Raw genomic sequence first — 16,947 nt, forward strand, 5'->3', positions numbered from 1 at the left:
GTAAATCTGCCTTTCAAATAAAAAAATAAATATTAAAAAAATCCTTCCCTATTCTCATTAGAGAACAGACATGAACTAAATTGAAAAAAAATGGGGCTGGTACTGTGGCACAACCGGTAAGCCTGTTGCTGGCAGTGCTGGCATCCATATGGGCACCAGTTCAAGTCCCAGGTGCTCCACTTCCAATTCAGCTCTCTCTATGGCCTAGGAAAGCAATAGAAGATGGCCCAAGACCTTGCGCTCCTACACCTGCTTGGGAAACCTGGAAGAAGCTCCTGGCTCCTGGCTTCATATCAGTGCATCTCCAACTGTTGCAGCCAGATGGGGAGTGAACTAGCCTGTAGAAGACCCCTCTCTCTCTGCCACTCCTTCTTTCTCTGCGTAACTCTTTCATATAAATAAATAAATCTTTAAAAAAATTTAAAAATAAAAACTCAATAGTCTCATGGCTTTCTAAAGTTCTGTGCATTTTCCTTCACTTTTTTAAATTAACATGATATCCACCAGAAGCTAGTGTTCTGTTTTGTTTTAAAGATTTATTTATTTAATAGGCAGTATTATGGAGAAGAGAGGGGAAGAGACAAGGGGGGAAATAGAGAGAGAGGGAGAGAGAGAGTGATAGAGAGAGAGAGAGAGAATATTCCATCCATTGGTTCACTCACCAATGGCTGCTATGTGCAGGGCTGGGTCAAGCTGAAGCCAGCAGTCAGGATCTTCATCCAATTCTCCACGTGAGTGCACACTCTCAAGGACTTAGGGCATCTTTTGTTGCTTTTCCAGGCATGTTAATAAGGAGTTATCAGAAGTAAAGCAAGCCAGGACTAGAATCAGTGCCCAAATAGGATGCCAGCACTCCAGGCAGCAGTTTAACCTGCTAAGCCACACGCTGCCTCTCCATTTTCCTTCTCTCTTTCCTAAAGAGGAGAAAATATGTATTGATCTATTTTCAGTCTTAGTCTATTTTGTGTTGTTACAAAACCAGTATACAATGTGTAATTTATAAAGAAAAAGTGTATCTTACAGTCATATGAGAAGTCCATGATCAGGAGGCCCCATCAGGAGAGGGCCATATTCCTGTAACTTAACTTGGCAGAAGTCATTACATGGTGAGAGAGAGTGTAAGAGATAAAACTTATCACCTCAAGGTCCTTTCAAAATTGGTGTCAATCTATTCCTGAGGGTTGAAACTATTGTCTTGGGGATTTTTTTTTAAGATTTTGTTTCTTTGAGAGGTAGAGCTACAGACAGAGAGAGGGAGAGACAGAGAGAAAGGTCTTCCATCTGATGGTTCACTCCTCAAATGGCGACAATGGCTGGAGCTTGGCCAGTCTGAACCTAGGAGCTAGGAGCTTCCTCCAGGTCTCCTATATCAAGGTAGGGGTCAAAGCACTTGGGTCATTCTCCACTGCTTTCTCAGGTGGCAGAGAGCTAGATTGGAAGAGGATCAGCCAGGACATGAACTGGTAACATATGGGATGCTAGCACCACAGACAGAGGCTCAGCCCACAGTGCCACAGCACCAGTTCCAGGTATTATTAGGTTTTCCATACATCATCTGGGATGATACATGTTAAAGTCAGACCATTTTTAAAATTATATTGCATTTTTATTACTATTCCAATTTATTTGGCCTACAAGTAGAATTTTTTATTGTAGTTATTCTATTTCACAGCTATTGAAATTAAATGTCAGTTTTTAATTTTTTAAATTTAAGGTAAACAGATTTCACGTATTTCATATATACAGATTTAGGAACATAGTGATACTTCCCACCTTATCCTCTCTCCCACCCACACATCCCCTCTCATCCTTTCTCTCTAATTCCCTGTCTTATTTTTCCCTAAAGATCTATTCATTTTTTATTTGAAAGGCAAAGTTACAAAGACAAAGGAAGGAAGAGACAGAGAGACATCTTCCATCCACTGCTTTACTCCCCACATGGCTGTGATGGCTGGAGATGGGCTGGTCCAAAGCCAGGAGCCAGGAGCTTCTTCCCAGTTTCCCACGTGGTTGCAGGGGCCCAAGCCCCTGAGTGATCCGATCTTTTCCAGGCACATTAGCAGGGAGCTGGATTGGAAGTGGAGCCTCTGGGACTGAAACTGGGCACAGTTCTCCCCACCTCACCACAGTGTCAGCCCTACTTTTCTTACTTTCTACACTGATCTACTTTCAGTGGACTTTTTACTCTTAAGATTCACCCTATACTAAGTAAAGAGTACAGCACTGTTGTTCAGCAGTAGAGACAAGGGCTGTAAACAATCATAAACTCTCAAAATATCAATTTCACTCCTATACATTCCATTTTTTGCTGCTCTATTAGTTACCACAGATCAAAGAGAACATAGGAATTTGTCTTTTTGGGATTGGCTTATTTCACTAAATTTAATGGTTTTCGATTGTATTCATTGTGTTGCAAAACAAAGGATTTCATTATATTTTATAGCTGAGTAGTTGTTTATTATATATACATATATATTATGTACATATATATATATATGTATCACATTTTTTTATCCAGTCATCAGTTGATGGACATCTAGGTTGAATCCATATCTTAGCTATTGTTAATTGAGCTGCAATGAACATGAGGATACAGATAGCTCTTTCATATGCCTATTTCTTTTTTTAAGATTTAATTTATTTGAAATACAGAGTTACAGAGAGAGGTAGAGACAGAGAGAGAGGTCTTCTACCTGCTGGTTCATTCCCCAGATGACTGCAATGGCCAGAGCTGTACTGATCTGAAGCCAGAAGCCAGGAGCTTCCTTCAGGTCTCCCATGTGGTGCAGGGGCCCAAGAACTTGGGCCATCTTCCACTGCTATCCCACGCTATAGCAGAGAGCTGGATCGGAAGAGGAGCAGGCAAGACTAGAACTGGTGCTCATATGGGATGCCAGCGTTTCAGGCCAGGGCATTAACCTACTGCACCACAGTGCTGGCCCCTCATGTGCCTATTTCATTTCACTTAGATTAATTCCCAGGATTAAGATTGCTGAGTCATATGGTATATCTACGTTCAAGTTTCTGAGGTATCTCCATACATCTTCCACAATAGCTGTGCTAGTTTATTTTCCCACCAATAGTGGATTAAGATGCCTTTTCCCCACATTCTGGCCAGCATTTGTTGATTGTTGATTTCTGTTTGAGAGCCACTCTGACAGGGGTGAGGTCAAACCTCATTGTGATTGTGATTTGCATTTCTCTGGTGACGAGTGATAGTGAGCATTTTTCACTTGCCTGTGGTTTTTAAAATTTTCTCTTTTGATAAGTGCCTGTAGAGCAGCTCACATTGGTTGCCCAGAGAACCAGCTATATCCTGTGCCTTCTTATGCAGTCACAGTTTCCACAGTCTCAGCACACAGGGCTCCCACTGTCAAGGGTTGCAGAGGATTTGCTCCACCTTGCTAGACTGTCTCATTCACAGAGACGCAGACATTCCCAGAGCCTCGACAGTTTGAGCGCTGGAGCCTGTGACACGTTGAGAGATTGGGGGGACCTCAGTAATATGTGGGTGCACAGACTCTAGTGAATTTGCCCAGCCAGACTCAAAGTCAGTGGGAAACATGGAGTTTTCCTTCTGTTAGAATCTCTGGATCTCACACATGCACAATAGCCACCAACCAAATGCTTCCTTCTCTCCATCAGTAGCAAGTTGCATACATTCAAGCTGCTGCCACTGGTACTGGTAGTAGATGGCATCTTGTCTCAGCCAGGTGCTGGGCAGGTGCACAAGAGCTTCTGCATCTTCTGTTTCTGTCCAAAATGGTGCCCACCTTCTCTCAACTGATATTGGGCATCATTGCTTAGTGAATGTAGTGAGAGAAACATGCCCCCTTGTTTTTTTACTGGGCCAGTGGGTACACTTTTCCCCTCAGAGCTCCAGGCCAGGCTCACGTCAAAGTCTCCCTCTGTCTACATCACAAGTGGTATGGGTTGCTGCAGTCTGATCTCACCTCACTCTCCAAAGCTGGTGCTTTCTCCTCCTCTTGGCTGCTGGCATCATGTTGTGTCTGTGTTCATGCTGCATGTCTGCATCTTCCACACAGATCCATGGCATTTCTCTCCTGTAGAATTTCCACCACAGTTTTCTCTAACTCTTCCCCAGTAATGTACTTTCAACATTTTTTGAAACTAGTTACCACTAGTATATGCGCGTCCCCATTCCACCATCTTGGAATCCTCCAACATGCATGCTTTTTATGGAATTTTAGGTATATAAAATCTGGAGATACTCTATTGAAACATGCTAACATGGCATCCCAAGGGTATCCCTGTATTAAGAGGAACATAGTTAATATCATTGATTTATTTTTCCATTGTTCAGTTGTTAGTGACACGTGATCTTTCTTTGGAATTCTGTAATTAATTTGGGTAATAATTCTTAAAAGTATATTATCTTTACTAACTTAATTTTTTTAAAAAATCAGTAGCAAATGAATGTCTTCATGAAACTAAGTTGTGTTTAATCACACCAATTAATAAATTGTGAGTGTCCTTTCAAGAATGTCTTTCCAGCCTGTAATCATGGGTGAAACACTATTTTTGCAGAGGAAGGTTTATTGTTTTTGTTCTTCAGCTTATATATCTGTTTTTCTGTATACATTTCTATCATAATCTTGTTTTGCACAGTAGAATGTAGATACAATCCTGACCAGTTCTCTCACTACCACCTTCTTTCATTTTCTCTTCCAGGCATAGATCTATTGACTTCCACATGTCTACATGTTTCTAAGACCAGAGAAATTAATATATCTCAGTAACTTGCTTACTTCATCATTCCTCAGCTCATTTTACATTGTGCTTTAGGACCTTTATGAAAATTTGTTAATTAAAATGGAAAGGCAAACACAACATTCATCATTAGAGAATGCACATGAACAAGATAAAGTTGGCATGGTTCTAAGACAATAGAGCCATGTAAGCTGAGAGCAAATTAGTATCTTGTCTTTCTCCCATCCATGTACTAACCAGGCCTGACCCATCTTAGTTTCCAAGATCAGATGAGATTGGGGGTGGGAGGTTCAGGGTTGTATGGCTTTAGACAGTCTCTTGTCTTTCTGATGCTATAGCAAAAAGACATATTTGTTACATTTCAAATTAAAAATTAAGAGGAAATTTGCTAAATACCTATGAGATGTATTCTGAAACAGAACCTTTATGAGTCATAAAGATGATGTTTTGCATAGTGTTTTAGTTCAAGCCTGGAAATAAACTCTCAATATGCTGCAGAGCCAAGAATTATCTAGTGTTAAAACATAAACAGGGGTCAGTGCCATGGCTTAGTCGGTTAATCCTCCACCTGTGGTGCCAGTATCCCATATGGGCACTAGAACCCATATGGGTTTTAGTCCTGATTTCTCCTCTTCCAGTCCAGCTTTCTGCTGTGGCCCAGGAAGGCAGTGGAGGGTGGCCCAAATGCTTGGGCCCCTGCACCTGCATGGGAGACCAGGAGGAATCAGCTGGCTCCTGGCTTCAGATCAGCACAGTGCCATCCATAGCTGCCATTTGGGGGCTTAACCAACAAACAGAAGGAAGACCTCTCTCTCACTGTCTAACTCTACCTGTCAAATTAAAAAAAAAAAAACATAAACTGGTTATTTAGGCTATTTTGGAATTGCTAAAATGGTATGATCTTTGAGAGCTTTTTGGAGCCTGTACTTATATATAGATAAGACCAGGAATGTGTGGAGGACAGAATCTATTGTGTGGCCTTAAATAATTCTCCATTCATTTCTCTCAGTCTATTAATGTAGGTTGCACAGACACTTTTTAATGTTATATTTTCAGACAAATCATTCTATTATACATTTGAATTTTAACCTACTCAAATTAGTCTTAATTGAAGCCCTGAAACCCTTACCAGTAACATAAATTATAGTCAGAGCCAAAGGCTATTCTCTAATCATTGCATTGATTGAACCTTTTGTCATGTCTAAAAAATATTTTTATCTTCAAGAGAAAGGGAGCTAGGAAGAATAAGACATATAGGTAGAGAGAACACTTTTTTGCATTAATTCATTCCTCAACACCCACAGCAGCCAGACCTGGGCCAAGACTGAATACAAGAGCCAGAAATGTAGTCCCAGTCTCTCAGAGGTGTGATAGAAGCCTAGTTAATTGATTCTGGAAGTCACATCCAGGCACTCTAAAGTAGAACTAGGGTATCTTAATAGGCATCATAGGCTGGTGCTGTGACTCACTAGGCTAATCCTCAGCCTGCGGCACCAGTACTCTAGGTTCTAGTCCTGGTTGGGGTGCCGGTTCTGTCCAGGTTGCTCCTCTTCCAGTGCAGCTCTCTGCTGTGGCCTGGGAAGGCAGTGGATGATGGCTCAAGTGCTTGGGCTCCTGTAACCACATGGGAGACCAGGAGGAAGCACCTAGCTCCTGGCTTTGGATTGGCACAGTGCGACAGCCGTGGTGGCCATTTGGGGATGAACCAATGGGAGGAAGACCTTTCTGTCTCTCTCACTAACTCTGCCTGTCAAAAAAAAAAAAAGCATCATAACCACTACACTAAATGTATAATGCCCATTTAAATGTTTTTCTTTGTCATATTTGAAAGTACTATATATGATTTTCCCCTGGTAATTCCTCTGTTTCTATCATAACTCTACTGATGGTTTCTTGTATTTTCCTCCTGAAGCCATCTGCATTCTCCTTAACATTACCCATCTAGGTATTCCCTCTAATCTCCCATTCATCCCAATCTCTGATTCTGCCTGACTGATTTTCCCATCTGTAATCAGACACTTCTCTTTCCAGTATGAACATCGTCCATGACCTTTAGACTATAGTTCCTTCTCCATCTTGAATGCTTCTTTGTAGCTGTTCAAATAATACCTCACATTTGATGAATCTCAAATGAATCCTGCAGCATTCATTCTTTTTTATTTGTATATGGTATTAGTACAGGCCAGCCATGTCTTAAATCAACATAATGGGATTTTTGTTGGACTCCTCATTTTCTATCAGGTCTAATTTCAGATCTTTCTGTTTCTTTGCCTTTAAATTTGTAAACTCATTTTATTCATTACTTGATTTCATTTTTACACTAGGTGGACAGAAAGCAATCCTCCTTAATAAAGTTGACAATTAGCTTCACTCAGAACATTTTTAGCAATGCACGTTAAAAATTCGTCTTACAAACTGTTCTGCAATCCAAATATACAACAACTTGAAAAATGATGTTTAGAAAACAAAAGCCAATGTAAAAAGACAGATTAAAGGCTATGGAGATGTACCTGGACTCAAATTGAGTTTTCTCCAAAAATTGCTGTATGTTGTCATCTTGCTTACGCCTGGTCCCCATGATAGTCTGGTTTATGTAATCTCTGAACTGCAATTCTTCCTGTTCCTTCATGGGTCTGAAGACTCTCATTTCCTCCTTGAATGACTTTGCATCCCTGTCCTCTGCTGAGAGTTGGGACAATGTTGGATTGCTGGTGGAACCAAGCCCACCACAAACTATAAATACACTCTTCCTGACCAATGACTTGACTGAGCAGGTGATGGAGGAGGCTCTGCATAAGAAGGCAGATCTCATCTTTTCCTGCCTTCCACCTATCTTCCTACACATAAAGCATATTACCTGGATTTCCTGAAAGGAGCGCCTGGTGTTCTGGGCTTTGGAGAACAGAGTTGGCATCTACTCTCTTCACACAGCCTATGATGCTGCACCCCAGGGATTGAAAAACTGGTTTTCCAAAGGGCTTGGAGCCTACACATCCAGACATATATATCCTTCCAAAGCTCATGGCTATCCTATAGAGGGAACCACTGAGTACAATTCAACATTAAGCATACCCAAGATATGGACAAAGTTGTGTCTGCAGTGAGAGAAGTTGAAGGTGCTCCTGTCACTTCTTTTTCTGCTAGGATTGATGAGGAGAAAAACAAGGATCAGCCTGAATTGTACTGAGAAGTCTTTGATGCAGGTGGTGGCTCAGCTCTCTCAAAACAGATAACTTTACCACAGAACTGAAATTGTGTCACTGCAGAAGCCTTTGCTCTACATACTGGAATAGGTCGATCATGCACCCTGGATGAATCTGTTGCCCTGGCAACCATGATTGAGTGAATCAAAAGACACCTCAAACTAACTCATATTAGCTCTTGGGGTAGGAAGGACCTTAGCATCGTGAGTCAAAGCTGTGGCCCTGTGTGCTGGTTCTGGGAGCAGCATCCTGCAGGATGTGGAAGCAGACCTGTACCTCATGGGTGGGATGTCCCATTATGATGGTCTGGATGCTACTTCCTAAGGAATAAATGCCATCCTCTGTGAACACAGTAACACTGAATGAGGCTTTCTTTCTGACCTTTGTGATATTCTGGGTGCCCACTTGGAGAATAAGATTAATATTATCTTGTCAGAGACAGACAGGGATCTTCTTTGTGTGGTATGAGGCATACAGAAACATCAAGATGATACAACCTACAGATTGCATCTCCACTCATGTGGATGTGTAACATGAGTCAGTGGAGTTGATGTATCATTCTGGAAGAGTATCTTAAGATGTATGAGGATGCTTCAAAAAGTTCATGGAAATGTTTATTTTGAGAAAACTGCATAGATTAAAAAATTCACAACATAAACAACTTTTAAGTCCTTTTTCTGCAAACCTTTTGAACTGCCCTTATATTATCTTTTCTAGTTTATCTGGTTCAACAAATGTTTTCTAGTTCATAAGGAAATAACTGAACTACCATAATGAAGAGCAAATATTAAGAAAGATCAACTAAAATCAGTTTACTAAAGATTCTTGGGAAGTAACCAAGTAATTCTCTCCTTAGTTTAATTATAGTTGGGATATGTTAACCTAGATGTCTCTGCCATAGGTTAGTTTTAAAATGTCCTTTAAAACTTGGAATTGAACACCAATTTTTAGGCAGTAGCCAGTTTGGGATGATATGGTCTGTCTCTGTGTCCAGTTCTGTAGATCCACCTAAATTCCAGTCTTTCACCTCAGTTTTAGAATCAACATGAGATTTATTAGGAGGAATTTTTAAAAATATGATTGCTATTCATATTACTATGTCTTTATTGCTTTTCAATTTATAAAAATAAACCAAATTAATAATATTAGTCCAAGCCCTAATCCTTACCCTGGCCCTAGCCCTAGCCTTAGTCCTAACCCTAACCCTAATCCTAGATCTAAACCGATTCTGAAGCCTAATACTAGGTCTATCCCTAGACAAAGCATTAACCCTAAATTTGGCCCTCATCTTAACCATAACCTTGCCTTCACTCTATAGTTAGCCAAAATCCTAATTGTATCCCAACATGGTGCTTTAACCCAATCTAAACTCTAATCCTATCCCTAACTTTAGCCTTAATAACTCAAGTCTTAACCTTAATCCTAATATTAGCCCCAACTCTAACCCTAACACTAATACCAAAACTTAAACCTAACCCTGCCTTAACCCTAACCCTAACCCTAACCCTGGCCTAAAACCTATCCATAGTCCTAACTTTAACTATCACACAAGCTCTAACCATATTCCTAACTCTGGCTCTAACTCTAAAATTTACCATAGAACTAAATATAACCCTAATCTTAAACTAATTTTAAATCTCTCCCCAACACTAATCCTATCCTTCTGCTTAGGCCTAACCCTAAAACAAACTAGCATTCAGTGTGAACTTGAACATAGTCCTGAAGCTAATTTTAATGCTATATCTAACACTAGCCTTAAACTAACCATCATGCTAACCAAAGACTAAGCTTCATCCTAGTGATGATGACCCTAACTTCAACTATAACTGTACATTATATATAACAACAGCTCTCACTCTATATTACATATAGATATATAACCATATATAACCATATATATTTATAACCATATATAAAAAATATATATTATATATAATGTATATAAAACCACAGCTCTAACTCTATCCCTAGCCCTACACCTAAACTTATCCCTAATCCTAGCTCTATCCCTAGGCCTAACAATAGTCTTAACCCTATCTGTAACTCTAATCACAAATCTAATCCTAAATATAACACTAGTCCTAGACCTAATCCTTATTCTAACCCTAAAGCTAAACATAACTCTATGTGTAGCCCTAACCCTAAGCTAGCCCTAACCATAACCCTAACCATGGCTTTTAATCTAATCTAGACCTAAGCCTAAACTTAACAGAACCCTAATCCTAAAACTAGCCCCGACTCTTGCCATAAGCCTAATACTAACACCGACACTAAACATAAACCTAGCTCTAAATCTTACCCTAACCCCAACCCTAACAATAGCCTTAATAATAGCACTCATTCTAAACCTTAACACCAATCCTAGCTCTCATCCTAGTCCTAATACTAACCGTAACACTCATCCTGTATCTAGTCGTACACTTACTTTTAACCCTAAATGGCAGAATTTGCATTCACATGAGCTGTCAGGGTTTATATACACTTGAGTAACTGAAATGGTCAGAGAAACAGAAAGAGAGCCCAAGCCCTTTTGTGTTTGAATGGTGCCATCATTAGTCACCAATTCTGAAAACACCCCATTTTCAAGCAAATTGTTGTTAAACTTCTAGGTGTCACTGTGGTGATACATATGGGAAGGCTTGTGGCTTAGGATGAGGAAAAACTGCAACTTGGCAAAAAAAATTCAGAAAACATCAGTCAGTTATTGAAGTCTAATAGAGGCTTTATGAGTAACTGCCATGGATTGGCCCTCCAGTCCTAGTGTAAACTTTGTTATAGGAGGAAAGCAAACAAAATGCTGAAAATGTATCATTTGAAACATATTAAGTGGAAAAATCAAATATAGAAAGCAGGTCAAATGAATTTTATTGTCTACAGATAAAAAAATGAGCTGAATGCCAACAGTGGCTGTGCTCTATGATGAAAGATAATATCTGAGTAGTACTTGTGAAAATAAACTGCACCCTCTCAGGAAGGCCTGGAAAAGTGATGCTCACAGTCAAGCACATAGATGTAATGGCTACAACACTCCACAGAAAAAGAAAACCTTGGATTTGATCCCAAGTCCAGCTCTAGACAACTCTTTTTTTTTTTTTGACAGGCAGAGTGGATAGTGAGAGAGAGAGAGAGAGAGAGAGAGAGAGAGAGAGAGAAAGGTCTTCCTTTTGCCATTGGTTCACCCTCCAATACCCACCGTGGCTGGTGCACTGTGGCCGGCACACCACGCTGATCCGATGGCAGGAGCCAGGTGCTTCTCCTGGTCTCCCATGGGGTGCAGGGCCCAAGCACTTGGGCCATCCTCCACTGCACTCCCTGGCCACAGCAGAGAGCTGGCCTGGAAGAGGGGCAACCAGGACAGAATCCGGTGTGCAGGCGCCGCAAGGTGGAGGATTAGCCTAGTGAGCCATGGTGCTGGCCCTAAATAACTCTTCAAACCACAAAAGAGAAAACAGGCATTTTGCATTTTTCCCCATCAGAATAGCAGAAAAATATGCAGTCATGGGAGCAGAGAGGAAAGGTAGGACTGAGAAACAGTGAGCAAACCTAAATCTGTTTGTGATTTAATGGTGCTGTGACTTTGCACCTGCTCTCAAAACTGCCCATTTTAAAATAACTTTATCTTTTTATCTTTGTGTGGTGCATTGGCTTTGGGAAGTGGGTTGGCATGGGGACACAGGAAGTCACCTGGACCATTGGCCACCTTGTGGGCTGCCTTAGATGCTGGAATTGAAGGCATCAAGATCAGCAATGGGGTCCATCTCTGAGATTAGACCCAAGAACTCTGGGGCTGGCCGAGGTATCTCAGCTTCCAAGCAGGTCCTGGAGGCTGGGGGTGCCTCATCTTGCCAGGCTCTGCCAGATTTCCCCAGGTGCCAAAGTCTGTGCTGCAGGACAGGGTGCTGATGCGTCCTTGCCCCCACTCCTGGCTTGCTCCCACCACTTGCCTCATAGCAAGCAGCACTGGTTTCTTGAATGGATTCACTATTGTGTACATGGCAGCTTAATTTTCTGACTTTGTGTTGACTTTGAAACCAGATGCTATGGAATTATAGAGATTTACTGTATTTACCCAGAGTAACTTGTGGGGAGCAACCCGGACTAGACTAAGTTACTGGAATTAAGACTTATTCTATGCATCTGCTCTCCCACAATATGGCGCTGGGAGAGGAGAAAACAGCTTCTACGCAGCTGCCTCCAGTTCAACCAATAAACTGTAGGACCTACTCCTGATTGGAGGAGAGCAGCATACTTGGCGTGTGGGCAGCCGAGTTGGGATTGGTGGAAGAGGACTATAAAGGAGGAGAGAGACAACATGCACCAGGAACATCTAAGGGGAACATCTACCTGAAGGAACACCTGTGCAGCCCCCGAGAGAGCTGGCCGGCGGTGTGCCGCTCCCCCGCGGAAGTGGGGAATGTGGCAGGGGGAACCGCCCTTCCACGGAGGTGGAAGGGACGGTAGCCAACCCAGGAAGAACCAGCAGCAAACCCGGGAAGGGCCGAGCAGACAAAAGAACAGCGCAGGGTCCTGTGTCGTTCTTCCGCGAAGAGGGGGAGCGACAGTAACTGAAATGCTGTTTGTAAAAATTCACCTGAGTATTTATTTTAAATACATAATTTAAGGTTTAGATGGTTTCATTTTTAGATGCTTAATTTTGGTAGCAACCACAATATTTTGACAAAACTATTTGTAGAGAGTTCTTTCAACCATGAATTCATATAATATAAAATGGGTGTTGTGACTGATGTTATCATTTGCTGCTGACACTGTAAGCTCATGAAAACCGAGGAACTCAATAGCAAAACCTGCCCAGTTCAGTAAGAGGTGGAGTTCGCTTGTGCTTTTCATTCCTTTCCAGCAGATGTCTCCCAGACTTGTTTCCATTACAGAAAAGATCCCTTTTTTGCAACATTTTATGTTTTCAGGTGGGAATGCTGCTTTCATTTTATAAACACAATGCTCTTCACAAGTGCCAGTAGTGGGAGGATTGAATAAATGCTGAGATCCCTTTCAATGCCAGCTCAGTAAAGTAGAATAAACAGGAAATCAGATGTCATTTAAGGAATTTTTTCCCAAATGTACAAGGTTTTATATATATAATATATTTTATTATATTTATATAATTATATATTATATTCATTATTATATTAATATGTTATGTAATATTTATTTTATTATATATATATAATAAAAGAACAAGCACTTGCCAAAAACAAATACAGTGCTAATCTTAAGTGATTTGGAGTGCTAGTTTATTGTGTTTTATATCTCAGCATATCAATTATATTCTTTTGTATGCATCAAATATTACATAAGAATGTATAATAGTCTTTACAAAAGAGAAGTAAATATAAGAAAAGTAAATATTACTAATATGCAGCAGTACATATTTATTATTTGCAAATGGTTCAAAGATTACAAGGCCCATTATTAGTAACAACACATGTGAATCATGACTTAGCAACATAGAGTGTAAAGGAAGTTACATATTTATATGAAAATACACATGCAAATGTATTCCAGTCTCTCTCAAGCACTCAGCATACACTGCTTCAGAAGCAGGAGGCGTGAAGCTGTAGCAGTTTGAATATACACAGCATACTGAAATCTCTCAAGCATAAAAACTGCACCTAATTTGCCATAATAGTTTCTTTCTTCAAGTATTTGGATCTCAACTCAAGCAAAGAAAATAATGAACACCAATGATTTTCATACTATGAAAATATAAGCAGGTTAACAGTTGTAAAAATCTTGAAAAATATGGAGCTTATGAGAATGAGAAATGCATTTCATAAAAAAGGCCATAGTGGATATATTTAATTGGGGCTGTATTTTTTTTTAATTTAAGATCTCTTACTCAGCAGACTCATAGAATGGCAGATGTCCTAAATAGCACTCTGGCCTCAGAATCAGCCCTAAAGGCATTCAGATCTGGCTGAAAAGCCCATGAGAGTATTTCAGGCATGGAAAGCCAAGACACTCTGGCAAAAGATCTCTGTGAGTGAGATCCCAGTGGAAAGAACAGGTTTTCAAAGAAGGAGGTACCTTTCTCTGAAGGGAGGAGAGAACCTCCACTTTGACTATGACCTTGTCTAAACAAGATAAGAATCGGAGAACTCAGAGGGCTTCCATAGCCTTGGAAACTCATGACTGGAGCATAGGGAGATTACTGATGCCATAGACAGGAGTGTCAATTGGTAAAGTCAACAACAGGAGTCACTGTGCAATTACTCCTCATGTAGGATCTCTGTCCTTAATGTGCTGTGCATTGAGATTTAATGCTGTAACGAGTACTCAAACAATATATTTCACTTTGTGTTTCTATGGGGGTGCAAACGATTGAAATCTTTACTTAATGCATACTAAACTGATCCTCTGTAAAAAAAAAAAAAAAAAAAAAAAAGAAATTATCAACTCCCAACTTGACTCTCACTGGGATTAAACATGACAATAGGTCTGATCTGATTTCATCATCATTTAAAAAAAATCATCTATTATTTTTCACTTTATGTTTCTGTGTGGGAGCAAACTGTTGAAATTCTTACTTAATGTATACTAAGCTGATCTTCTGTATATTAAGATAATCGAAAATGAATCTTGATGTGAATGGAAGGGGAGAGGGAGTGGGAAAGGGGAGGGTTGTGGGTGGGAGGGATGGTATGGGGGGAAGCCATTGTAATCCATAAATCGTACTTTGGAAATTTATATTCATTAAATAAAAGTTAAAAAAAAAGATAGATTCCATGGCTTACACAAAATTTACGAAGGAGAATCTTGGAGAAAATCTTTTAAAGTGCATTTTAGAAACAATTCTTCTATTGGACAAATTAAGATGAAATTCAATATGGAAACAATAGATTAATCAGTTGGAAAAGATGGACTCCCTCAAATGTAATCAAGTAAATTTTTTTAACGTGAAAGGCATTTGAGCATGTACAAAAAGGAACCGTCATCTCCCAAGAAGCTGAAACTGAGAGAACATGGGGATATTTCTAAATGCTGCTGGAGGTTTGCTACAGGTGTCAAGAATCATAGGAAAATCATAATTTCAAACATGAACCCCAACTTGTTCTTGCCAAGGAATGTGATATTGGTTCAGTGTTCAAATTTCAATACTATTTCTCAATGTGTATGTTTTCTTCTTGGAAATACATGTTGGAATCAAATAATGAGTTTCTAGGAGGACTCAAAGCATCTTTATTGGGGTTTGGTGGTAGAGTAGATTAATTTACAGGTTGGGATGCCTACATTCCATATCAGAGTGCTTGGTTTGAGTCCTGGATACTCAGTACTTCCAATCTAGCTTCTTGCTAATATACCTGGAAGGTAGTAGAAGATGGTTCAAGTATTTGGGTTCCTACCACCTATGTGGGAGACCCTGTTGGAGCTCCTGACTCTTGACTTAGACCTGGCTGTTGGAGACATTTGAGGAGTAAACCAGTAAATAGAAGACCTTTCTTTCTCTTTATGTCTCTGCCTTTCTCATTTTCTGTCACTCTGTCTTTCAAACAAACAAATCTTTATAAAAAAAAAAAAACCTTTGTTTAGATCTGTGGAACATCCTATCATGATTTATAATTATACATTTTAATAGATGTCATTAGATACCAAGAAATCCCTACTATTATTCCTGCATTCTGTAGTTTGCATTCCTGATGAGTATTACTTCTGCCATCATTAATAATAATTCATCACAAAGGCAGGCACCCACGTATGATGGGTATTTAGCATGCAACCAATATTCATTTCACATTGATAACTCTATGTATCATGCTCCAAAGATGATTTATATGGGTCTTAAATATGTGAACCTCACTTTTGACAGATGTATAAAGATCTCTTGTTAAGAAATTTAAATTTATTTTTCCCTTTAGCTAATAAAATTATAGAAAATTAAAAAAAAAAAGATCTCTGTCTCTTTTTCTTCCCCCTCCCTCTTTGTAACTCTGCCTTTCAATTAAGTAAGTAAACCAATCTTTAAAAAAAGAGGGACAGATATGGCTGCACATACCCAAAGGGATAGATACACAAAGGGAGAACGTTGGATACATGTAGTCTCCAAGTGCAGGATTTGACTGGTACAAAACAATCAGTGGTAGGAGGACAGCTGCACTGCAGTTATTTTCAGATCAGTGGCAACCCCTAATTCCACAATCCAACTTGAAAGTTAGAATTTGAAACTCTCTTTTCCCACTCAGGGATTACCTGAGCCACATGTACTGAAAAGGAACTAAGAGGGAGGATCTTCAAGCACATGTAGTCATCATTCAATTTCAAAGTCAGAGCTTTAAATGCTAAGGTTAGTCTGAAAGATATCAGGCCCTTTTAGCTTCTTAGGGAACACACACTATATCTTTATTTTTTAAGAAAGCTTTTATTTAAGAAATATAAATTTCATAGGTACAACTTTTGGAATATAGCAATTCTTTTCCCCATACCCACCCTCCCAACCCTAGGTCATCCCACCTCCTACTGCCTCTCCCATCCCATTCATCATTAAGATTAATTTTTAATTATCTTTATATACAGAAGATCAACTTCATACTAAGTAAAGATTTTAACAGTTTGCACCCACACAGACACACAAAGTACAAAGTAATGTTTGAAGACAAGTTATACTATTAATTCTCATAGTACAATTCATTAAGGACAGAAGTTCTACATGTGGAGCAAGTGCACAGTGACTCCTGTTGTTGATTGAACAATTGACACTCTTATTTATGATGTCAGTGATCACCTGAGGCTCTTGTCATGCACTGCCAAGGCTATGGAAGCATTTTGAGTCCACAAACTCTGTCAGTATTTAGACAAGGCCATAAGCAGAGTGGAAGTTCTCTCCTCCCTTAAGAGAAAAGTACATCCTTCTTCGATGGCCCCTTCTTTCTACTGGGATCTCACTCACAGAGATTCTTCATGTAGATCATTTTTTTTGCCACAGTGTCTTTGCTTTCCATTCCTGAAATGCTCTCATTGGGTTTTCAGCAGCTCTATGTTTTTAAGAATTATAATTCTC

At 39.8% G+C, this 16,947-nt stretch overlaps 1 pseudogene; it reads left to right on the top strand.

The window, feature by feature from the left end:
• Positions 1 to 7,277: 7,277 nt before the first annotated feature.
• Positions 7,278 to 8,420, top strand: LOC100339196 (NIF3-like protein 1 pseudogene; annotated as a pseudogene).
• Positions 8,421 to 16,947: the final 8,527 nt, after the last annotated feature.

The sequence above is a fragment of the Oryctolagus cuniculus genome, chromosome 7 (assembly GCF_964237555.1).
Source record: "Oryctolagus cuniculus chromosome 7, mOryCun1.1, whole genome shotgun sequence".
In the NCBI taxonomy this organism is placed as follows: domain Eukaryota; kingdom Metazoa; phylum Chordata; class Mammalia; order Lagomorpha; family Leporidae; genus Oryctolagus; species Oryctolagus cuniculus.